Here is a 19,245-nt window from a genome sequence, read left to right on the forward strand (position 1 = left end):
CAATGCTACGGGAAGAGAGATCAAGTTGGATGCTCAGGCTAGAGAGGAGATGGAGATCCAAATAAGAGATAGGAGACTAGTGCAGTCCCATTCGACAACTATGTAGCCCAAGCCAAATGACTTAAGAGCTGGAGACCAGAAGGGCCACACTTGCGGTAAGTGCGAAAAGGGGCATGAGGGACCCTGTCGGTTCAGGACTATTTGCTACATGCGTGGCAAGGAGGGGAATTTAGCTAAGGATTACCCCAAGGGATTTTGGGTTTGCTTAAATTTCAACCAGATGAGTCATTTGAGGGTCGAGTGTCCTTAACTTACATCTAGGCCGATTCATACTCCGACCCCCGTGACCCTGCATATTACTAATGGCCGGCAAGGGAAGGCCGATGCGTAAAGGGCTCGAGAGAGAGCATTTTAGTTGACAACAGAAGAGGCTCGTGTAGCTCCAAACGTCGTGGCTGGTATGTGTTCTTTAATATTTTTGCTAATTTATTTTATGATATTGTTCATGTTAAGTACTTTCCTTGTGATTTTTGTACCTATGCTAGTGCTGTTTGACTCAGGTGCGAGTCGATCTTTTGTGTCATGGTTTTAATATTGCATTGGAGGCCTTAAGCAGGCAATTGAGAGTCTTTATATCTGATGAGAATTCGTTCTCTGCTACTGACATCTATCGGGGTTGTGTGCTAGAGATTTTTTGGGTTGGGTATCCGATAGATCTTATCCCTATTACGATGGGAGATGTACGTGTTATCGTGGGTATGGATTGGTTGAGCCGGTTTGGGGATCTGATTGACTGTGAGCGGCAGATGGTGAAGGTTTGAGATCTTAGTGAGGGAGTGCTGACCATTTACGACAAGGCTAGTAGGTCAGGGTCAACTTTATGTTCTGCCACCAGGGCAAGGCAGAGTCTTCAGCATGGGTCTACTGGTTATCTGGCATATGTGGTGGATAGCCGTGTTTTGGTAAAAAACTACACAAATATTAATCAACCAATTTGAATGAGAGGCTGTGATGTTCAGATCAGTTAATGGCGAATGATAAAAGAGGGTGACACAATGGTTTACACGGAAAGCCCTAGACCCTTGCTAGGATCTCCAACATAAAACCTTGGGAGGTGATAATGATCACCTACCTTGATGATTTTATTGATATAAAATGATGACTACAGTGAAATCTTAGTAAGAATAAGTGAACAATTTCGTAGAGTAAGCTTCTAGTGAAAAATAGTGTGTTGTGTGAAGAATACAAGTGTCAATTTATAGTCTAAACTAGCCAACAAGATGACCGATATTTCCAGGATCCTCTATGACTAGCTTCAGGAATGTTATTTGACCAAGTATTCTGGGTCTTTAGCATAGTTGAGATGATTCTTAGTTGAGAATTGGTCTTTCACTGACTACTTTTGCACACATGTTAGTTATAAACAAAATATGACCGTTATAAATATTAATAAAAATAATAACGGTAATTAGTAGGGATCCCGAGGTAGCTGAGGATCATGGATATTTAAGGATCCGAAATATTGTAAGGATCCTGACCCTAACAATTTCCCCCAAGTTATTCCTAAAAATTTAATTTTAGTTTTTAAAATGTTGAAGGAATATCTTAAATTAAATTTAAAAGAGGAATTTAAAATTAGTCCTTAATGGATAGGTCTTATCTTTATCGAGATAATCGAGAAATGGTCAAATCATCTATGTTATCTTTTCCTGGCTATAAATGAGGGCTTTCGGTAACTCCTCTTTTTACTCTCCCAAGTCGCCATCATCTCATTGTGAAGGTAATCCTTTTTATTTTTATTTTTTCTTCCGTTGTTTCGATTTTCCTCGTCAGGGCTAAGAAAACAAGCCGCTCTTGAGTTGGCATTGTTATTCCCTCCGAGAACGGTTTTAGTGATCAAGCAATATTAACCTTTGACGAGGTTTGCTCCTTCAACAATGAAGACATGGAGTTGTTGAAAGCCATCGGGGCTTTCCCTTCCGATGGGGTTTTTCGTCCTTTTGAGGCTATCGTTCAACCTGATTTTGTGTCTTCAACGTGGGTTTGTTTTCCTGAAAACCCATTCAATCTAGGTTTAACTTATCCTTTTACTGATATTATTCGTGATTTCTTTCTGTGTATCAAAATCTCTTATATCCAAACTATGCCTACGGTTTGGAGGATCCGCTTTTGGATTGATCGCCAGAATCAGTCAGAGAATATGGACATTGGATTACCTGAGTTGGTCTTCATATATGATCTTTCTACTTTCAGTTCTTCTCGTTTCCTGTTAAGAGTTAAGACAAACAAACCCCACCTCATTCTGAAATCTAAACCAAATGATGGTGCGTGGATAGAAAAGATATTTCTTAGTGATATGCGACTTGATTCCTAAGGGGGATTCCCTGCCAAAAACATGGATTAAAAAGGGTAGGAAATAAATTTAGATATCAAGGATCCTGAAATTTACCTCCCTTATTTTGTTTGTTTTGATGTAGCGTTCAGGTTTAAGGAGCTTATTCCTATCGTTGGTGACTCTGAGGACACGATTTTCAAATTTCTGACACTTCCTGCAGTTCAGAGGTCTTTCAAGCTTGAATATTCTAGTCTTCAAGAGGGTTCTTCCACTACTGCTTCTATGGTCACCGATAATATTATTTTTCTTGGCTACGTCTTTATAGAGGATATTGATTTGACAGGGATCTCTGGGAGGTTCTAAGACTACTCGGTCCAAGGCCCGCTTTGGTTTGGCAGATCTAGAAGATGATATTGTCACACCCCCAAACCGGAACGGCGGAAACGTTCGGGGGCAGATGACTTCATGTGGTAACGTAACAAATAAATACATAGTAAAGAAAGCAATACAACCATCATATATATAATTGAAAGTTTACATTTGTTTAAAAGTATACATGTTCAAAATCAATTACATTATGATGTCAAAATATGAAATTAAACTGGCGTCGCAGCGTCCCTTCTTCAAAATCCGTTTGTTACCTGTAATTACTGAATCCCTGGGACATACAAGTAGTTTTGAAAGAGTAGATCAACATTTAAGCTGGTGAGTTTCATAAGTTTTTAATGACAATGTTTGTATGAAATGAAATGTTCTTGTTCTTCGTTTGCATGTTCCTAGAAAATCCTATATTTTCTACTAGTATAATGGTAAGTTTCTTTCACGAAAAATGCTTGTTTCTAGTAAATGTATGTAAGTATAAAGATTTCAATTTGTCTGAAAAACTCCGTAAATCATTGTGTTTTTAATACCCCATGTGATTTTTATAACCATGCTATTGACAAGGAATGCCTATACACAACGTTCTTCAGGCGTTGGAATGTTCTGACGTTTGTCACCCCAAAAAGGTAGACTGTAGCTAACAGTCAGGGGGCGGGTTGTCAAGCCCGTATAGATCTATACACAAATACCATGCTCCCCATCCAAGGGATTCTGGTATATAATACAGGACTTGAAATGTGTACTCGAACGTACGTGAAGTTAATGTCTCACAAAACTTAGTATAAAACAGATTTACGTGTGAAAATGTTCGTTAGTCATTGTATATGAAAGTAGCTTATCGTAATAGTATTTCCATGTATGTAAAGTTCGTAGTATTCTCGTAAAACTATACCTATTACAGTTTCCTAAAAGTGTGTTTCATTTGTTAAATAAACCCTTAGTGAAAATGTTCACTTGTTATGAAAAGTGTAGTTTTTGTAGTGCCAAAACCGACACACCAAATGTAATATAAGCAAAGTATCTGATTTGTATAAATACCTAAATCGTTTCTCATTTCAAAAGATAAAATGTTGTCGTGTTATACTTTGCATATAAAAGATTTCCTTTGATAGTTTCAAATCACAAATGATTCCTTTGATAAAACGCGTAAAGTGAAAGTTTATATAACACCCGATAATAACCGAGTGTTTTACTTGTATTCCCCACCTTAAAAGCATGTAAAAGTACTCATAAAACATTTAAAAACGTGAATTATAGGGGTATGAACTCACTTGTAAGGTCGGAGGTTGCGAGATGAAAAACCGGACATAATTTCGACTTGCGAAAGTGGATTTCCTTGGGATTCTCGGGAATCTCGGGGGCACGAACGACCTTCGGGACTCGAGCAAAGTGATCGGGGCTTCGGGGTAGTGCGGGCACGGAAATCGAGGCAATATCGTGAGAGAAATGAGAGAGATGGGGTGTTTTTCCCGGAACCCTCGCATCTCTATTTATAGGGGTCTGAGAAGCCTCGGTACGCGGGGTGTACTCGTGTGTCACGTGTGACCAAGTCCTCGACTGCCTCGCTTCAGATGGGACGGGTCGGACAACTCGCATAGGGGCGACGTGGACGAACCGAGACCAAGGCCTTCGCGTACGCAGGACGTACGGGGTTACGCGGCGCGTAACTCGGATGAGTACGCTGACTCCCCCTTCGGATAATACCGGATTTTTGATTTAAATTTATATATAATTTATTTAATAAAATTCAAAAATTCATATCTTCTTCATACGAATTCCGTTTTCGACGTTCTTTATGTCCCCGTGAAGGTGAGACCATACTTTACAACTCTCGTTTAGATTCCGTCGGCAAATTCCGAAATTATTTTTATTATTTATTTTTTAAAGGTCGCGGTAAGAAAATTTCTTTAGAAATTCATAACTCCTTTATCTGACGTCGGTTTTTGCCAGACTTTTTACCGCTGTAATACCATTGATGAGACATTCGATTGTCGTTTAGGTCTTTTCGGCCAAAAGTCGCTCGATCTCTGATTCGAGTTTTTAGTTGTCTGCCGTTAATCCGAACTTGAAAAATTCCTAACTTTCTTATACGAAGTCGGATTCGAGCGTTCTTTTTGCGTACGATCATGGTTTAATGACATTTATCACAAAAGGTAATTTAATTAGTGATTTCTGGATATTTTATTTTCGAAGTAAATTTTATTACAACTAACGTGGTTACAATACTTGACTTTTTAGGTCGTTTACATGTAGTTGAAATATCGGGTTGTCACATCATCCCCCCGTTAGAGGGAATTTCGTCCTGAAATTTAAAGCAAGAAAGATACAAGTGAATCAGTGAAAAAGATGCGGGTACTTTATTTTCATCTGATCCTCGCGTTCCCATGTGAGTTCAGGTCCTCGCTTGGCGTTCCAGCAGACTTTCATGATGGGTATGCGACTTTGTTTGTTTGTTTGACCTCTCGGTCCATGATTTCTACCGGTTCTTCCACGAAGTTGAGGCTCTCGTTGATCTCGATCTCGTCGAGTGGGATAACAAGAGTCTCATCGGACAGACACTTTTTCAAATTCGATACGTGGAAGGTTGGGTGAATGTTACTAAGTTCACGTGGTAGATTAAGTTTGTAAGCTACAGGGCCAATTCTGGCGAGAATCTCGAAAGTCCCTATGTACCTTGGGTTTAGCTTTCCATGCTTTCCAAAGCGTATCAAGCCTTTCCATGGCGAGACTTTCAATAGAACACGGTCTCCTACTTGGAATTCCAAAGGTTTTCTCTGTTGATCAGCGTAGCTTTTCTGTCGGTCTCTAGATGCTTTCAGCCGTTCACGAATCTGAACGATCTTCTCTGTTGTTTCTCGTATGATTTCCGGACCGATGAGAGTGCTTTCAGTATCTCGTCCTTTAGCTAATTGTGTGTCGCCAACGTCGGTCCAACACAGAGGGGATCTGCACTTGCGGCCATAGAGGGCTTCGAATGGAGCAGCCTTTATGCTCATATGATAACTATTGTTGTATGAGAATTCGACAAGAGGTAAGTGGATATCCCATGCCTTTCCAAAGTCAATCACACAGGCTCTCAGCATATCCTCCAAAGTTTGTATCGTTCTCTCACTTTGCCCGTCTGTTTGTGGATGGTAGGCTGTACTCATGTCCAATCTAGTCCCTAGGGAACTTTGTAGTGACTGCCAGAACCTTGATGTAAATCTACTATCTCTATCGGAGATAATGGACATCGGAACCCCATGCAATCGTACTATTTCCCTTATGTAAGTTCTTGTAAGCCTTTCCATCTTGTCAGTCTCCTTGATTGGCAGAAAATGCGCGGATTTGGTTAATTTGTCGATGATGACCCATATGGTATCAAGTCCACCCATTGTCTTGGGCAACTTGGTTATGAAATCCATTGTGATCCGTTCCCATTTCCATTCCGGTATCTCTGGTTGTTGTAGTAATCCTGAAGGTTTCTGGTATTCGACCTTAACCTTAGCGCAAGTAAGACATTTACTTACAAAGGTAGCAATCTCTGCTTTCATGTTAGGCCACCAGTACAGTTTCTTAAGATCCAAATACATTTTATCTGAACCTGGGTGAACGGAATACCTCGTATTGTGCGCTTCAGTCATGACCACATCCCTGAAACCACCATGTCTTGGGGTCCAGATACAGTCCATGAGATAATAGGCTCCGCCACCCTTGACTTCTAGATTCTTTTCCATTCCTCTCAGGGATTCACCCGTCACATGCTCGGGTTGTAAAGCTTCCAGTTGAGCCTCTTTAATTTGTGTGGATAAGTAGGAATGGATGGTCATACTCAGGGATTTGACTCTCCGACTAGTGTATTCTTTTCGACTGAGGGCGTCAGCTACTACATTGGCCTTGCCAGGATGATAACGAATCTCGCATTCGTAATCATTGAGCAACTCGACCCATCGTTGTTGTCGCATGTTGAGCTCCTTCTGATCGAAAATGTGTTGAAGGCTCTTGTGGTCGGTGTAAATAGTACTCTTTGTTCCGTACAGGTAGTGTCTCTAGATCTTCAAAGCAAATACCACTGCTCCCAACTCTAGATCGTGTGTCGTATAGTTTACTTCGTGGGTTTTAAGCTGACGGGAGGCATAAGCAATAACCTTCCCTCGTTGCATAAGAACACAACCAAGCCCTTGATTCGATGCATCGCAATACACCACAAAATCCTCTATCCCTTTGGGGAGGGATAGTATTGGTGCGGTGCATAAGGCTTGCTTCAGAGTTTGGAACACCTTTTCTTGTTTTGTTTCCCAGTCAAAGACCACGCCTTTTTGGGTTAACGTAGTAAGAGGTTTCGCAATGCTAGAGAAGTTCTTTATGAATCGGCGAAAGTAACCAACTAGACCTAGAAATTGACGAATCTCAGTGGGTGTCTTTGGTGCCGACCAGTTCTCAATGGCCTTAATTTTGGAGGGGTCCACGTGTATCCCTTTTTCGCTAACAACGTGGCCCAAGAATTCGACTCTTCAAATCCAAAATTCACATTTAGAGAACTTCGCATAGAGCTTCTCTGATCGTAGTGTTTCTAAGACCTTCCGTAGGTGTTGACTATGTTCTTCCTTACTTCGTGAGTAGATAAGTATATCATCGATGAATACAATGACAAATTGATCCAAGTAAGGACGAAACACTCTATTCATTAGATCCATGAATACTGACGGTGCGTTGGTTAATCCGAACGGCATTACTACAAATTCGTAGTGTCCATAACGGGTTCGGAAGGCTGTCTTGGGAACGTTTTCTTCTAGCACTCGTAATTGGTGATATCCAGATCGTAGATCTATCTTTGAGAAGTAGCTCGCTCCTTGAAGTTGATCAAATAGGTCGTCAATGCGGGGTAGAGGGTAACGATTCTTGACAGTGAGTTTGTTTAGCTCTCGGTAGTCGATGCACATCCGAAACGATCCGTATTTCTTCTTTACAAACAAGACCGATTCTCCCCAAGGTGAGAAACTTGGTCTGATGAATCCTTTTTGGTGTAGTTTGTTAAGCTGACTGGAAAGTTCTTGCATCTCTGCTGGTGCCAGACGATAAGGCGATTTTGCGACAGGGGTAGCCCCTGGAATTAAGTCGATTCTGAACTCGACTTGGCGTTGTGGTGGTAATCCCGGTAGTTCTTCTGGGAAGATATCGGGGAAATCCCGTACCTCCGGGATGCTGTTTATATCTTTTACCTCTTGACTCGTATCGACGATGTGTGCGAGAAATGCCTGATAATCCTTCCGCAAACACTTTCGAGCCTGGATGCACGAAATGATGCGAAGGTTTGTACTTGATTTGTCGCCGTAGATCACTATTGTTTCATGGTTAGGAAGATTTAGCCGAACGGCTTTTTCAAAGCACATGATGTCGGCACGAAGAGGGCTTAACCAATCCATGCCAACTATAACGTCGAAACTTTTTATGTGGACTGGCATAAGGTTAATTGGGAAAGAGTGACCGTCTAAAGTTAGTGTACAACTCATGTATATGCAATTAGTGTTTTCCGTTTTCCCATTTTCCATTTCTACAGTGAATGATTCTTCTAACATGCTAGGTTTACGTGTAAGTAAGTGAATAAAGTTTTGGCTCACAAAGCTTCTCTCCGCTCCGCTATCGAATAGGATGCATGCATAAGAATTATCGAGAAGAAACGTACCAGCAACTACTGTAGGATCAGCTACGACTTCCTCGTGACCAATAGCTAATACCCGTCCCACTCCGCCGATATTTGCTGCCTTTGGGCAGTTTCTTTTGTAGTGGCCCACCTCGCCACAACCGTAGCAGGCTTAGCCTACACCAGCACCGGGAACTTGAGTGATCGGTTTTGCGGGGGCCTTGCAGAAACGGGCAGTGTGCCCCTTTCTGTTGCAGTTGGAGCACTGCATTTCCCGACATGGTCCGTGGTGGTGGTAGTTGCACTTGGTGCACTTTCGGAGGTTGCCTACATAAGGCTTTATTGGGTAGAGACTTGTAGGAACGGTAGTAGATACCGTTGCAGTGTTCACGGCAACCAGTTGTTGTTTCTTCGAGGATTCTTGGGAAGATCCACACTTCCCCTTATTCCACCCTCTCTTCCTGTTGTTGTTGTTATTGTTGTTTCCCTTGTGTGGTTCTGGTGCAGAAGTTGCTGAGTGTTGATGATTTCTGTAAACAATGAGCGATTGTGCCAACTCTTTGGCACTTTCAAAGGTGTCAGGTTTGGAAGCTAACACGCTTGACTGAATTTGGGGCGACAGTCCCCAAATGTATCGCTCTATCTTCTTGCTCTCGGGAGCAATCATATCCGGGCAAAGGATTGCCAGCTCACAGAATCTATTGGTATAAGTTGCTATGTCGGTACCAATCATTCCTAGAGTCCAGAGTTCGTGCTTGAGTTTTTGAATCTCTCCTCGTGGACAGTACTCCCTCATCAACATGATTTTCAAGTTCTCCCAGCTTATCGAGTTTGCCACTATCAGGGTAAGTACCTTAACGTGGCCATTCCACCAAGTTAAAGCCCTATCAGTAAATGTGTAAGTTGCAAACTTGACCTTGCTGTGCTCGGGGCAGGAGCAGATTTCAAACACTGATTCCGTTTTTTCAATCCACTGCCTTAAAACCATCACACCACCCGTTCCATTAAACATCCAGGGCATAACATTCATGAAGTCTTTGTAGGTGCACTCCCAGGGTTGTCCATGACTATCGCCATGGTTGGAAGGATGCATGCCAATTCCTGAACCCCTAGTAACAAGAGTATTGATCTGTGACATGGCAGCTGTCACAGCTGCAGTGACTGCTGCTTGGAACATGACAACATCAAATTGAGGAGGTGGAGGTGGTGGTGGTATCGGTGTTTCGTTGTTAGGGTTACGTCTAGTATTCCTGCGTGGCGGCATCTTTAACTATACGTTTAAAAGATGATGATATGGATAAGAATAAGTGAATAATGAATGTGTCTCATGAACTAAATTGCTATAGTTCAACAACAGATGATAGTATGATTTTTACAAATAAAAGAGCGAAGGTTATTCGTAAATCTGAATATGTAAACAAGCGTATTGTTTTTCCATAGTATTTTAAAGATTGAATGCGATACTCAACGTAGTAGTAATAGCGTGCGAATTATATTAATATAATCGATGATACAACGATCACGAAAATTTTACCCTTAAATGGGTCTCCGATCACATGAATTTAAAGGATGTAAAAACTTTTAGACGAAGTCCTATCTTATAACAAAATTTAAGGTTTTCGCAAGTACTACTTGCGACGTGTATTGCGCCTGGAGCTCGATTATGCATCTGATTGCTTCGAATCCATAAGGCGCCTATCGAAGGCAGCTTGTTGTTCCCTCAACTCTGCGAAGGCTGCATTCGCTTGTGCTTGGAATGCTTTGGCGCGGAGGTGGATGTCGTTCTGCAACATATCCAGGCGGAGGATATCGGCCGCGTGGACTTGTACTTCCACGTTCACCTCTCGGATTCGGTTTGCTTGAGCCCCCGATTGGTAGGACTGGTTGGCCAGTTTACCTACCATCGCTGGAAGTGCTCGGTCGGCTGAACCTCCGTCCCTGATGTCGTAGAAGTCTCGACACATTCCGTAGGGAGAGCGTATCCCTTGTTGTTGGCTCCAGTGGATGAGGTGACATCCCCAAACGGGAGTCGGTCCTAGAAAGTTCCTCCTAATGGGTGGAGGGTTGATTATTTCTGGTTCCGATTCTGTCCCGGAGTCATCCCCTCCCTCCAACTCAATGGGCTCTTCGTCCTCCTCCGGATCCTCTTCAATCCATCCTCCGTTGCCTTGTTGTGGGTAGTAGGGGTCTCCATTCGGGTGAAATCCATCCATTTGACTATACGGGAATAGGGTTATAAGATTTGAACAAAACTTGAGACATGTAATACTAATTACTCTAGTGTATGCACCAAATACTCCTATAGTATTTAAATTGTATGTTAGATACTAGTGTCTATTTTGTTAAGTTTTGACTTGTTGCTCACTACGATCATTCCTTGACATACGTTAGTCAAATTTCGGATAAACATAGTTGATCAGGCTATATTCGTCCCAAATTTGATTACATATCTCGAGAACTAATCGTAGTGTCCAACTTGTCTTAATACTTTTTGTATAGTTCTTATCATAAAAATGTGTCGTTGTATGCATGTATTTCGGATTTTTATAACCTAAAATAATCTATTTATGTGAAATAAAAATTTTAGGTACAAAAACTTTTGTCAGAGACTTTGAGTCCCTAAACATTTATAGTTTGTATATCTTATGAAGTTCGATATACTTAGTTCACTATAAACATTGCTCTGATACCAATCTGTCACACCCCCAAACCGGAACGGCGGAAACGTTCGGGGCGGATGACTTCATGTGGTAACGTAACAAATGAATACATAGTAAATAAAGCAATACAAGCATCATATGTATAATTGAAAGTTTACATTTGTTTAAAAGTATACATGTTCAAAATCAATTATATTATGATGTCAAAATATGAAATTAAACTGGCGCCGCAGCGTCCCTTCTTCAAAATCCGTTTGTTACCTGTAATTACTGAATCCCTGGGACATATGTCGCACCCCAAAACCAAGAATGGCGGAAACATTCTGGGGCGGAGGACGTCATGTAGAGTATCACAACACAGTAATTGTAAATAAGCAAACAACATCATCCATTGCATTAAATATATAATTTTAATACAAGTGTGTTCCGTACAGTTTTAGACACCAAAAATATAATGTATATCAAAATAGTATGATGAGTCTTGAATGCGCTCCATCTTCTGAAAAGCTAGCATCGGTACCTGTCTACTGATGATCTGAGAATACAAGTTATTTTGAAAGAGTTTATCAGCATTAAGCTGGTGAATTCATAAGTATTTTAGTGTCGAGGTTCGTTATCAAAACGTTTTGAACCTGTCGCAAGTATGAGTTGTAAATGTATGTAAGTGTTTGTAAACGTTTGAATCTCTCAGAAAAACCTATATTTTCTGTTTAAAGTAGCCCTCTACCAAGGCTTAACTGTTTGTATGCTCGTTTGATGTAAAAGTGTGTAATTTCCCAAGTGTAACTATCATTTAACAAAATATAGTTTGTACATTTAAGTTTAAGTGAGGTTATCACCAAAATGTAATGGGTAAATTATTGTAGTACGGTAGTTTCGTTTTATATGAACTACTGCGGTACTAACTACCTTAAACCGGGTTTATATTAAGGTATCGTGTGATAAATTGCACCATACTATCGACTAGTAACATCGACAACGTATAGTCGAAAAATAAGTTATGACGTTTGGCACCCGTAGACCTGTCGGTCCCACTGTAGCTAACAGCAAGGTGTAGGATAGTCAATCCAGTATAGATCTATACACAAACTCAACGCTCTCCCTCCAAGAGACTCTGGCTACAACTCGGGTCATGACAATTAAGACATGCTCCCATACAGTGGATCACAATTGTTAAAGTATTCGTGTATATGTAATATAATATTACTTGTTCTAGTATCATTGTATATGTTCTCTTAGAAATGAATATTGACTCATGAATGAACTGACTCGTTGATCTAGAAATCGTAGTAGTATGATCCCATGTTACCCCGATGGTAACTTACTAATGATGTGTTGATAAGCATGAATATGGAAGTACCTTTATGTCTATACACGTATATATGACATATAACTAATATTGAAACGACCCTCGGATAGTCACCCGAAATTCCACCAGACCACATCCAAATCGAGGAAAAGGAAATAGGATAGGTGGCTTTCCTAAGCCCTTTAAACATTATTTATACAGCTATACATATATAGGCATGCAAATTTATAGGTAGTAAAACAAAGTTTACAATAAAGCATTTGATGAGTAAAAGAGTTTGTAAAACATTTTGAAGTAAAACAGTTTGAACAGTGATAAAATCATTGGTTTCCTAGTTATTAATCACATGTGATTAATGCCATCACATGTGATCGAAACAATAACTATAAGTGTTTAACTTGTATCCCCCCATAAAGTATTTAAAACATTTAAAAGCATTTCAAAGGTTGGATAAAGGGGTATGAACTCACTTGGAAATTCGAAGATAGCGAGATTGAAAACCGGGCAGAGTTTCGTCTCGCGGAACGGATTTTTCTCAGGATTCTCGGGAATCTCGGGAGTAAAATCGACCCTCAGGACTTGAGCAAAAAGGCCAGAGCTTTGGGTTTGAACGGGCACGGAAATCGAGGCAAGATCGGGAGAGAAAGAGAGGAAATGAACAACATTTTCGGAAAGGCTCGCATCCCTTTTATAGGGGTGCTGAACCGCCTCCGAACGCGGGGCGTACGGGCGTACGCAGCGCGTACCCGTACGTCATTGCTTACGTATTTCGGACGGAGCGGGTCGGACGGGTCAGCGGGTCGGATAGCTTCGCATAGGGCGATGTGGACGTTCTGAGGCCGTGCCCTTCGAGTACGCGGGGCGTACGAGCGTACGCGGTGCGTACCTCGGCCCTAGGCTGACTCCTCTTCGGATAATACCGAATTTTTAATAAAATTTATATATAAATTATTTATCAAACTTCAAAAATTCATATCTCCTTCATACGAACTCCGTTTTCGACGTTCTTTATACCCCCGCGAAGGTGAGACTACGATCTACAACTTTCGTTTAGATTCCGTTGGCAAATTCCGAAATTATTTTTATTATTTATTTATTAAAATGACGTGATTAAGGAATTTCTTTAAAAATTCATAACTTCTTTATCTGACGTCGGTTTTTGCCAGACTTTTTACCGTTGCACTACCATTGTCGAGACCTTCGATTCTCGTTTAGGTCATTCCGGCCAAATGTCGCTCGATCTCCGTTTCGAGTTTTTAGCCGTTTGTTGCTAAGCTGGACTTGAAATATCATAACCTCAATATACGAAGTCGGATTTGGGCGTTCTCTTTACATACGATCATGGTTTGATGTATCTAAACATAGAAGAATTTAAACAGAAACTTTTTGGACATTTTATTATCAAAGTTAATTTTAGTAACTCAAAGATGTTTACAATACTTGACCTATTAGGTCATTACAAAGAGTTGGAATATCGGGTTGTCACATCATCCCCCCGTTAGAGGGAATTTCGTCCCGAAATTCAAAGTAAGAGAACACTCGTGGATTAGGGAAACAGATGTGGGTACTTGCGTTGCATCTGATCTTCGCGTTCCCATGTGAATTCAGGTCCCCGCTTAGCGTTCCAGCGAACCTTCACGATGGGAATGCGACTTTGTTTTGTTTGCTTGACCTCTTGGTCCAGGATTTCCACTGGTTCTTCCACAAAATTGAGGCTCTCGTTGTTCTCGATTTCGTCGAGTGGGATTACGAGAGTCTCGTCGGATAGACACTTTTTCAAGTTAGATACGTGGAATGTAGAATGTACGTTACGAAGTACGCCTGGGAGATCGAGTTTGTATGCTACAGGGCCGACTCTTGCAAGAATCTCGAAAGGCCCTATGTACCTCGGATTTAGCTTCCCACGCTTTCCGAAGCGTATCAAGCCCTTCCAGGGTGAGACTTTGAGAAGGACTCGGTCTCCCACCTGAAATTCCAAAGGTTTCCTTCGTTTATCTGCGTAGCTCTTCTGTCGGTCTCTAGAGGCTTTCAATCTTTCACGGATTTGAACGATTTTCTGTGTCGTTTCCCGGATGATTTCCGGACCGGTAAGAGTAACGTCGGAAGCTTGCCCCCTTGCTAGTTGGGTATCACCCACCTCAGCCCAGCACAGAGGGGATCTGCACTTACGGCCGTAGAGGGCTTCAAATGGAGCAGCCTTGATGCTCGTGTGATAACTGTTATTATAGGAAAACTCGACAAGGGGTAAATGAGTATCCCATGCCTTCCCAAAGTCAATCACGCAGGCTCGCAACATATTTTTCAGCGTTTGGATGGTCCTCTCACTCTGTCCGTCGGTCTGAGGATGGTAGGTTGTACTCATGTCTAGCCTTGTTCCCAGGGAATGTTGTAGTGATTGCCAAAATCTTGAGGTAAACCTACTATCTCTATCGGAGATAATAGATATAGGCACACCATGTAGCCGTACGATTTCCCTAATGTATGTCCTAGTCAGTTTCTCCATCTTGTCGGTTTCTTTGATAGGTAGGAAGTGTGCAGACTTGGTCAATCTATCGACGATGACCCATATGGTGTCAAGTCCACCCGTTGTCTTGGGCAACTTGGTTATGAAATCCATAGTGATACGCTCCCACTTCCATTCTGGGATCTCTAGTTGTTGCAATAAACCAGAGGGCTTCTGATACTCGACCTTAACCTTTGCGCAAGTAAGGCATTTACTCACGAAGGTAGCAATCTCTGCTTTCATATTAGGCCACCAGTATAGCTTTTTAAGATCCAGATACATCTTATCTGAACCTGGGTGGACGGAATACCGAGTGTTGTGCGCCTCGGTCATGACCAAGTCTCGGAAACCACCGTGTTTCGGTGTCCAGATCCGATCCATGAAATATAAGGCTCCGTCACCCTTGGCTTCTAAATTCTTGTCCATTCCTCTGAGGGATTCACTCGTCACGTTTTCAGGTTTCATGGCTTCAAGTTGGGCCGTCTGAATTTGATTAGACAAGTGTGAATGGATGGTTATTGACAATGACTTGATTTTTCGACCAGAATATTCCTTCTGACTTAGGGCGTCTGCTACTACGTTGGCTTGACCCGGATGATAACGAATATCGCATTCGTAATCACTGAGTAGCTCGACCCACCTTCGTTGTCTCATGTTGAGCTCCTTTTGATCGAAAATGTGTTGTAAACTCTTGTGGTCGGTAAAGATAGTGCTTTTCGTTCCATACAAGTAATGTCTCCAGATCTTCAGAGCAAACACCACTGCTCCTAGTTCAAGATCATGGGTCGTGTAGTTAACCTCGTGTGTCTTCAACTGTCTCGAGGCATAGGCGATGACCTTACCTCGCTGCATCAGGACACATCCGAGCCCTTGATTCGATGCATCGCAATAGACTACGAAGTCTTCTATTCCTTCGGGCAGGGATAGTATTGGTGCGGTGCACAAGGCTCGTTTGAGTGTTTGGAACGCTCTTTCTTGTTTGTCTTCCCAGTCAAAGGCCACGCCTTTCTGGGTCAGGGTTGTAAGAGGTTTCGCTATTCGGGAGAAGTTCTGAATGAATCTGCGGTAGTAGCCAGCAAGACCTAGAAATTGACGAATTTCTGTCGGCGTCTTAGGTGCTGACCAGTTCTCAATGGCTTTAATTTTGGATGGGTCCACGTGGATTCCCTCTTCGCTTACCACGTGTCCTAAGAATTCGACCCTTCGAATCCAAAATTCACATTTCGAGTACTTCGCATAAAGCTTCTCTTTTCGTAACGTCTCTAGAACTTGTCGCAGGTCATCACCATGCTCTTTCTTACTTCGGGAGTAGATCAGGATGTCGTCAATGAAAACGATGACGAACTGATCAAAATAAGGTCAGCATACTCTATTCATAAGATCCATGAAGACTGCTGGCGCATTGGTCAATTCGAATGGCATCACCACGAATTCGTAGTGTCCGTAACGGGTTCGGAAGGCTGTCTTTGGAACATCCTCCGCTAGTACTCGTAACTGGTTATATCCGGATCTCAGATCAATCTTAGAAAAATAGTTCGCCCCTTGCAGTTGGTCGAATAGGTCGTCTATGCGAGGCAGAGGGTAACGATTCTTGACCGTCAGTTTGTTGAGTTCTCTGTAGTCAATACACATACGGAATTATCCATCTTTCTTCTTAACGAACAAGACCGGTGCTCCCCAAGGTGAGAAACTTGGTCTTATAAAGCCTTTGCTGAGCAGTTCGTTAAGTTGACCAGAGAGTTCCTGCATCTCAGCTGGTGCTAAACGGTAGGGCGACTTGGCTACTGGAGTAGCTCCTGGGACTAAGTCGATTCTGAACTCGACCTGTCGTTGTGGAGGTAACCTGGGTAGTTCTTCTGGAAAAATGTCGGGGAAGTCGCTCACTACAGGGATGTTCTTTAGTTCTTTCGTTTCGAGGCTCGTGTCGACGATGTGAGCAAGGAATGCATGGTATTCTTTGCGCAGATATTTCTGTGCTCGAATACTTGATATAATGCGAAGACTCGTACCAGGTTTGTCGCTGTAGACTATAAGAGTTTCATTAGACGGGAGGTTTAAACGGACTGCTTTCTCATAGCACATGATGTCGGCGCGATGAAGGCTTAACCAATCCATGCCAATGATAACGTCGAAACTTTTTATTGAGACTGGCATGAGGTCGATTGGGAATGAAGGGTTATCTAGAGTTAGGGTACAACCTAGGTATATGCTACTCGTACTTTCAGTTTTCCCATTAGCCATTTCCACTGTGAATAGTTCTTTGAGTGCGTGTGGTGGTTGATTAAGCACGCGAGTAAATTTATGGTTTACGAAGCTTCGCTCCGCTCCACTATCGAATAGAATGCATGCATAGGAGTCATCGAGGAGGAACGTACCAGTCACCACTATCGGGTCAGCTACTGCCTCCCCGTGGCCTATCGCTAGTACCCTCCCTGCTCCGCCAGTATTTTTCGCCTTGGGGCAGTCCCTTTTATAGTGGCCTGTTTCGCCACATCCATAGCAGGTCGGGCTCGCGCCAGAGCCGGGGACTTGGGCGATCGGTCTCGCCTGAGATTTACAGAAACGGACTGTGTGTCCTCTCCTGTGGCAGTTAGAGCACTGCATTTCATGGCAGGGGCCATTGTGGTGGTAGTTGCATTTGTTGCACTTGGGCGAACTTCCAGCATACCCACCCACCGGAGTAGTTGTAGCAGCGGGGGTTATTGCGGCATGTATTGCCACAATTTGCTGCTTTCTGGCCGTCTGTTGCTTCTTCTTTTCATCCCAGTATTTCCGCTTCGTATCAGCGGGTTTGGAGAGTTCCGGGATGGCTAGGGTGGTTGTGGTTGCAGGGGTTTTGACTCCATGGTCAATGAGTCGTTGTGCCAACCGTTTGGCACTGTCGAAGGTAGCGGGGATTGATGCTAGAACATTCCCCTGATATGGAGGTACAAGCCCCCATATGTACCTTTCGATCTTTTTCCCTTCAGTGGGAACCATATTGGGGCAGAGGGCCACTAGTTCGCTGAATCTGGCGGTGTAAGCAACAATATTGGTGCCCTTCATGGTCAGGCTCCACAGTTCCTGCTCTAGTTTCTGGATCTCGCCCCTCGGGCAGTATTCCTCAATCATGAGGTCTTTCATCGTTTCCCAGCCTATGTCGTTGGCTACGACAAGAGTTAGAGATTTAACGTGGCCGTTCCACCACGTTAGGGCCTTTCCTTCAAAAGTGCATGCGGCGTATTTCACTTTGCTCGCAGTAGGGCATGAACATATTTTGAAGACCGCTTCAATCTTCTCGAACCATTGCGAGAGAGCAATGACTCCGCCGGTCCCATGAAAGGACTTCGGCTTGCAGTTGGTGAAATCCTTGTAAGAGCACTCTCTCGAGCGCACAGGGGTTTCAACCGGGATTGACTCCACAGGGGTTCCACCTCTGCTGGCATCAGAAGAGTGATACTGAGCCATGGCAGTTGCCACTGCTGCAGCTACGACAGCATTTAGGGCTGCAGTATCGATGACCAGAGGCGGCGGAGGTGGTGGTGCAGGATTATTCATGGGAGATTTGCGAGGAGGCATCTTTCAGCTATAAGTTTTAAAAGGTAAGAAAATGGTAAGAATCAATTTGTAAGCAACGTGAGAGTGATACATGGACTAACTAACCATAGCCCAACAGTTGAATGAGTGTTTGAAATCACAACAAGGAATATTAATAGGAAAACACAAGTGTATAGATTTTTCCCACAATTTAGATAGATTTCAATAATACTGGTATTACTGATGTAATGAGTTTAATGAAAATTGACCTAACAGTAGGTCTTACATCATACCATATAGAAAAGTTTGACAGTTCTTAGATTCCTGATTATAGTACTGAAAGTTAGGAATATTTTACATACAAGTGCTACTTAGAGCATATATGTTAAAGGCAAATCTTTAACCCAAAAGATAATGATGTACTAGGCATCATCTAACGGCGACGAATATTTCTCGGGAGAACCCTAAGGTCTCTCATTTGACGAACCACCTCTTGAAGGTGTTGCTCATGAGCACTTGACGAGTTCGGAGTTCCATGACTTCAGCTTGAAAGGCAACCAGATGTTGCTGTAGGGTTTCATTGGTTCTCCGGGTCTGTTCCATGTCTTCTTCAAGACGGCGGATGCGGACTGTGTTGACACCTGAGTTGGCATCAATTTCCATGACCCGGTCGATGGCTGCTCTACCTTGCTCGACATTACGAGCTATTCTGCGGATAATGACAGGCAGGGCTCGGTCAGCAGAGCCACCATTGCTGACATTGTGAAAGCTTCGGTCCCCAAAGTATGGTAAGGGTTGACCCTGTTCATCACTCCAACGATTCAAGTGGTTTGCACATAAGGGAGTAGGATCTGGAAAAGCTGGTCGAGGGTTGTTGTTCGGGGGTTGACCTACGAGTGGTAGGTTGTTGACTTCAGG

This window comes from Lactuca saligna, chromosome 4 (assembly GCF_052625555.1).
Source record: "Lactuca saligna cultivar CGN05327 chromosome 4, ASM5262555v1, whole genome shotgun sequence".
In the NCBI taxonomy this organism is placed as follows: domain Eukaryota; kingdom Viridiplantae; phylum Streptophyta; class Magnoliopsida; order Asterales; family Asteraceae; genus Lactuca; species Lactuca saligna.